A 6,113-nucleotide genomic window follows, 5' to 3' on the forward strand; every position below is an offset into this window, starting at 1 on the left:
TCTATTTCCTCGAAACCATTCACACATTTGTGAAAGATTTTCATTGACAACAGTTTTGAACCCTGAGCTCCTTGGACTTTCGGCTCTCCCATCCTGGGCTCCCTGGTGAAAAATTGGCCCGCATGGGTGTATGGATGTTTGAATAGTGGCTGGTAAACCAGATGCTCAGGTGTATGGAGGTTTGAGTAGGAACTTGTAAACCGGATGCTCCTGGTATATGGAGGTTTGAATAGTGGCTGGTAAACCGGATTCTTGGGTGTATGGAGGTTTTAATAGGAACTTGTAAACCGGATGCTTCGGGTATATGGAGGTTTGAATAGTGGCTTGTAAATCGGACACTTGGGTATATCCATTGGAAGCAAACTCTGTGCAGAGCGTTGGTGCTGCCCAAGCAGTCTCCTTAGCCCTTGGGTACAATCCTGGACAGGTCGCCACTCCGACACAGGATACCAGCAAGCTGGAACTCATTTTGCCGACTTCAGAAAGATGACATGCAGTCAACTCCACCTAGAATTAATTCAACAGCTGAGGGAGATGTGAACTCAGGATCCTTGGATCCCAAGCCCACCACCCGAACCATTAAGCCAACACCAGGCTCAGGTATATGGAGGTTTGAATAGTGGCTGTTAAACCTGATGCTTGAGTATATGGAAGTTTGAATAGCAGCTGATAAACTGGATGCTGGGGTTCAAAGTGTTGTTGAGTCTAGGTTATTATCACTATATAAAATATTTGTGTCGTCAGCATATAAAACAAAAGAAAACGAACTTACAGGTGTGTGAATGTCATTAATATATAATGTAAACAATAACTGATCCAGAAGAGAACCTTAAGGAACTCCACAGGTAACGTTCTTAAATTCAGATGAAGAAGAATGATACTTTGTGCACTGGATGCAGCTTTAAAGAAAGAAACAGAAAAATGTTATTAACCTCCGCCATCTTCGAAGATGGATGGAGGTTACCGTTTTCACCCCTTTCTGTTTGTTTGTGTGTTTGTTTGTTTGTTTGTTTGTGAACAGTATTACGGAAAAACTCCTCGACGGATTTTGACGAAACTTGGTGGGGGGGTTAGGTATGGTCGAAGGATCATGCCATTAAATTTTGGACTTGGTCCCCCCCCCCCCCAAAAAAAGAAATTGTCAGAGAATTTTTTTTTTTTTGCATTTCTACATGTTTTAAGTGATTTCCAACCCCCCCTACAAAAAACATTGTTACCCCCCCACCCCAAAAAAGGGGGAATTTTTTTTTTTGCATTTTTACATGTTTTAAGTGACTTCCAACCTCCCCCCAAAAAAATTGTTACCCCCCCAAAAAATTGTTAGAGAAAAAAAATATTTTCAACAAAATTTCGATTTCTTTTTTTTGCATTTCTACATGTTTTAAGTGATTTCCAACCCCCCCCCCCAAAAAAAAAAATGTTGGAGAAAAGAACTATAACTGTCAGCACTTGACATATTTAATGAATAAGATATAAGGTTCACTTGAGTGACCCAGCAGTATTGGCGGCAGAGGTTTTGCACTCTCCTGAGTGCTCCCCCTCTAGTTTATATCTCGAAAAGAACAGAGTTGACGAAATTGGAAAGTTTGTAAAGTGGAAAATGCATTTGCATAATTGAAGATAGCTTTGAATGTTTGAAAATTATAGAATCGTAAATTCAACATGAATTATTGGGAAGGCTTGTGATACTCGAGCTATGGATGGTTGAGTCTGACACGATGAAGTGGAGGTAGTGCACTTACCCTTGAACTAATGATAAACTCTGATTGGTGCTTCACAGGTTGGGCTTTGCATCACAAAGTGCTGTGCCCCCCGGATGGAGGTTCCGCTGGATGCCCTGTCCACTGGTATTAGTTTGTTGATGTTAAACATCCTACAGTGTGTTTTGTGAAGATTAGGCGACTTATCGCCGGCACCCTGAATAAATAACAAGTTTCTGCACCTTGAGTTGAACGTCAGGCCTGACCAGCCAGTTCACATAAGACTTGGGCAAAGCGTACAAGCTCTCTGAGCTGCTGACTCCAACTTAATTGGAAAATGGCATCAGGAGTAGACAATTGAGATCATGATGGCCAATAGGTCGATCAGGAATAGTGAACAGGATTTTACATGGGGGTGTTCAAAATAATATTGGAATTTAGATACAACAGTCCAAGAAAACCATGTTTTCAAATTATTTTTAATTCGTAAAAAATATTAATTTTAAATTATATGCTTTTTAGCTTGCCTGTTCGAAGAACAGAGAGCTATAGCGATACCCCCGACGTGAGCATGAGCGTCAGCATGAGCGTGAAAATGTTAAAGTTTTTGGTGCAAGTTATTTCGAAGCTTGCCATTCATTTAATATGTGTACTTAGGATGCTGATATTTGGCATGGAGGTTCCTTTGGGGTATACTATTGGTGTAGTGAAGTTGAAATTAAAAAATAATTTCAATTTTTTTAAATTTTTGACCTGTTTTGAACTTAACTTTTTTGTAGCACATCAACGTTAAAGTTTTTTCCTTTCTAATGTTTTTATCTACCACACTATTTTTTTACTGATTACAATATACAAATACATATATTGCTTTAAGATTATTTGGATCAGACCACTGCAATGCTTTATAAAAAATATTATTAGACTAGTCTTTCAAAAACGAAAAATGTATAAACAGGCGAGCATTGGGTGGCTTTGACACCAACTCTCTGGTTAGTCTTTGGTATGATTCAGCTTGGGTTTGAACCACCGACCTCCCACACTGAGCAAACACTCCAACCATTACACCAGCGAGTCTGGCTGTATAATTACATAATTAAGAAGAGAAAAACGTTGCTGTTCCTTGGACGATTGTGAGTATCTCGTTCCGATAACTTTTTGAACCCTCATTTATCAAGAAAACCTTGATAGAATTTTTTTTAGGCATAGCTGGTTGGATAAAAGTGTTGCAGTAGATTTGTTCAATAAAAGGAAAGTTTGTATGTACTGGGGAATGGGAAATGAGTGGAAAATAAATTTGTTAGGAAGTGGAAAAGTATATGAAACAAGTTTTTGGAATGTAGTCTCGGCCACATAGGAAAAAAATCGTGCACTTCAGAGTGTAAATATGCCCTTTGGCACAAAGGTACAGTGAAGCTTTTTCTTCATTATAAGATCAGGAAATAACCTGCCGGTCAGTCTGCTAATAATGCTTCGTGTGTGTTCGTCTGTGTGTGAACATTTTCGTTTGACAGACAGAGGTGACAACAAATTCCACAAAATAGTGCAAGACCAAAAACAAACAAACAAACAAAAAAAACCTAGTTATAAAAGGAGCCGTGTCTGTCTGTTTGTTTGTTTGTCGTGCTATAACTTGAGAACGGATAAACGGATTTCAATCAAGCCTATGACCAGTGGCTTCGGGGAACTCCTGGGAAGGTTTGTAATGAAAAAAAAAACCAGACGGTTTGTGCATGGGTACACGGGCACACGTGGTGAAACTGCGAACGCCAACTTGCGATGCTGGTCATCTGCGCACGGATGACAAGATCTCCCAGGAATCCTTTTTTGTTCTTTCCCCGTAGATGAGCTATCGAAACAAAGATTGGCATTCCTGTCAGGAAAGCGATGGATCTTATATGCTAGTGATAATAAATTGCTTCATCTCTCTCACAGCTCTTGATAAACGAACCGACATTTTTTTTCTGCGCCATCCCTCCATAGAGAGTGCTAGTGCACTCTCTGATGGGCCTGTTCTAAGTGAGCAGGCATTGTGACACAGTTCTTATGGTTTAACTTGCCTTTTCCTGTTTCTCGTCTTCATCCCAAAAGCGAATAAACCATCCTAATGGACTGGTTAATTCCCCCAGAGCTGGTATATTTTATTATAAACTGTAATACCCTCTCCCACCAGATGATGCTACATGATATATATTTACGTTGAGGGAAACGGGGTCTTCCCTGATCTCTGAACCCTTGGGACTATTAATTAATTGTTTTACCCCTTAAAACCTTGCTGCATACACCCCGAATACAACCACCATTGGTTCACAAATCCATTAAGTCAAACAAATATCTCCTGACAAATCTCACACTCTCACGATGTCTCTCCGAAAGGACCGTTTGGAAAACCCTACGATCCACTTTCTCAACAATCCTCTGTAAGAAGTCCTTTCTTTCAAGCTTCTGGGTCGCACGATCTGCATGACCTTTCCTGGGAAAGCCACATTTCAAACCTCGCTTCCAAAGCCAGTCGCCGACTGGGAATCCTCCGTCGTGCAAAGACCTTCCTCGGCCCACCTGAACTCCTGACCACATACAAAGCTTTTGTCCGCAGCCTGATGAAGAACTGCTCTCCCCTCTGGGCTGGTGCTCCTGCCTCTCACCTTTCTTGGCTTCACGCTGTGGAAACCAAGGCATTTCGGATCATTGGAATCTCCCGCAATGAAGCTGAGTCTTTGGGCCTCTCAGTCTCTCACCGCAGGCAGGTCAGTGGTCTTTCTGTCTTCTACTGTCTCCTTTCCGATCTCGCCCCCCTCTGCTCTGCCTACGATTTGTCCCCACCATATTTCTGCAGGGCACTCAAGGTCCACCAAAAACCCCCTTCTGGTAAAACTACCAAAATTACAAATCACTGCTCACCTTCACTCTTTCATTCCTCTTTTTTCCCGCCTTTGGAATAAGCCCCCTCACTCTGTTCAATCCCATTCTTCTCTCCAGGTCTTCAAAACAGCTGTTCGCCACCACCTCTTATCTTCCCCCATCCAAATCCTTGATCTTTTCCACCCCCATTAATCCACCCCAAACCCACCTCCTTCAAATTCCCTGCTTTCCTTCCTGAAAGTCCCTGTAATGTCCATCTTGTGTACCCCATGTTCCCTGCCCCATCCCCCTCCCTTCCATAGATCTCCTAATATCTCTGTTCCCCACTGTTTTGTCCTTCCCACTCTTCTGGGTCTCACTATCTACTATCTGGGCCCCAAGCTGCTCTTGTCTCATGCCTCCCTTGATGTGCGTTGTGTGTTAGCTCTCATACGAGCCTCGACAAGGTATATAAAAAATAAACAAACAAATAAATACACAAACGAACACTTCTCAAATTATAGTATGATTTATACTAGACCTTCATCTTTGTGTTTTGGTTTACAAAGATGTCTAAAAGTTAGTTCTTAGTCACATGAACACACGAAGTGTCTCACCCATGAAAGAAATTTGAGATCAAAGGCAGTTTGTGTTTCCTGAGTAATTATTTTAATCTATGATTTGTGGTTTCACCACCTGAATGATGAAAACTGAAGTATGTCGGTGGTTTTCAATGCATGATGCAATTAAGTTCCTCTCGGGTAATTTGTTAAATATGGACGCTGTCACTAGACTTTAAAAGTGAAACAAAACTTACATTTCATTCAGTTACAATTACTATCAATCTGATGATCGATATAATTAATATCAAGTTTTTCACTTTCCATCCTCACATGAGAAATTGCTTCATTAAGCATCGAATGCAACTTTATTGGTTTTAATTTTTTTTGGAACCAACCATGAACCACAAAGTCGAGACTTCACCACCTCCTTCGACCTCAACAGGACGTTCGATAACGTTTCAGTTGCTGATTTGTGGTGCACATGACGTAACAGCTACACTCTGATTGCAAGTTTTGATCTAGCAAAATAACAAATGTTGTCATTAGAAGACAGAAATATACTGAAAGTAAAGAAGGAAAGATTACATTCGCAGATTGAAAGAGAGTTTGAGCTCCCCTCATATCCTGATTAGGACTCACAACTCAGTTGAGCTTGAATTCTTGAAAAGAGCATTTCAGCTCTTGATTCTCCATCTCAATCAATACTCCATGAATCAATCAATTAATTTTATTTTTGATGGAGTAAAGTCTCAAAATGCTTGAAACAATAAGGTAACAACCCTTTGAAAACGTGTTATGGACCTCATGAAGCGGTAGTTAACCTCAGTTTTTCATTTAGTCTGCACTTCAACGACTGTCGTGAGGACGAACCTTGTTTGAAATGTAATTTTATCCTTGCATCAAAACATGCAAATCTCCTTGTGAAGGTGTGATGCAACAAAATAATATTTGTAGACTAGACTGTGCTACCCTGTAAAATAGACTGTCCATCCATCCATCCATTGGGACCACA

Source organism: Eptatretus burgeri, chromosome 9 (assembly GCF_056783735.1).
Source record: "Eptatretus burgeri isolate ZD-2024b chromosome 9, Ebu_testis_v1, whole genome shotgun sequence".
Classification (NCBI taxonomy): Eukaryota; Metazoa; Chordata; class Myxini; order Myxiniformes; family Myxinidae; genus Eptatretus; species Eptatretus burgeri.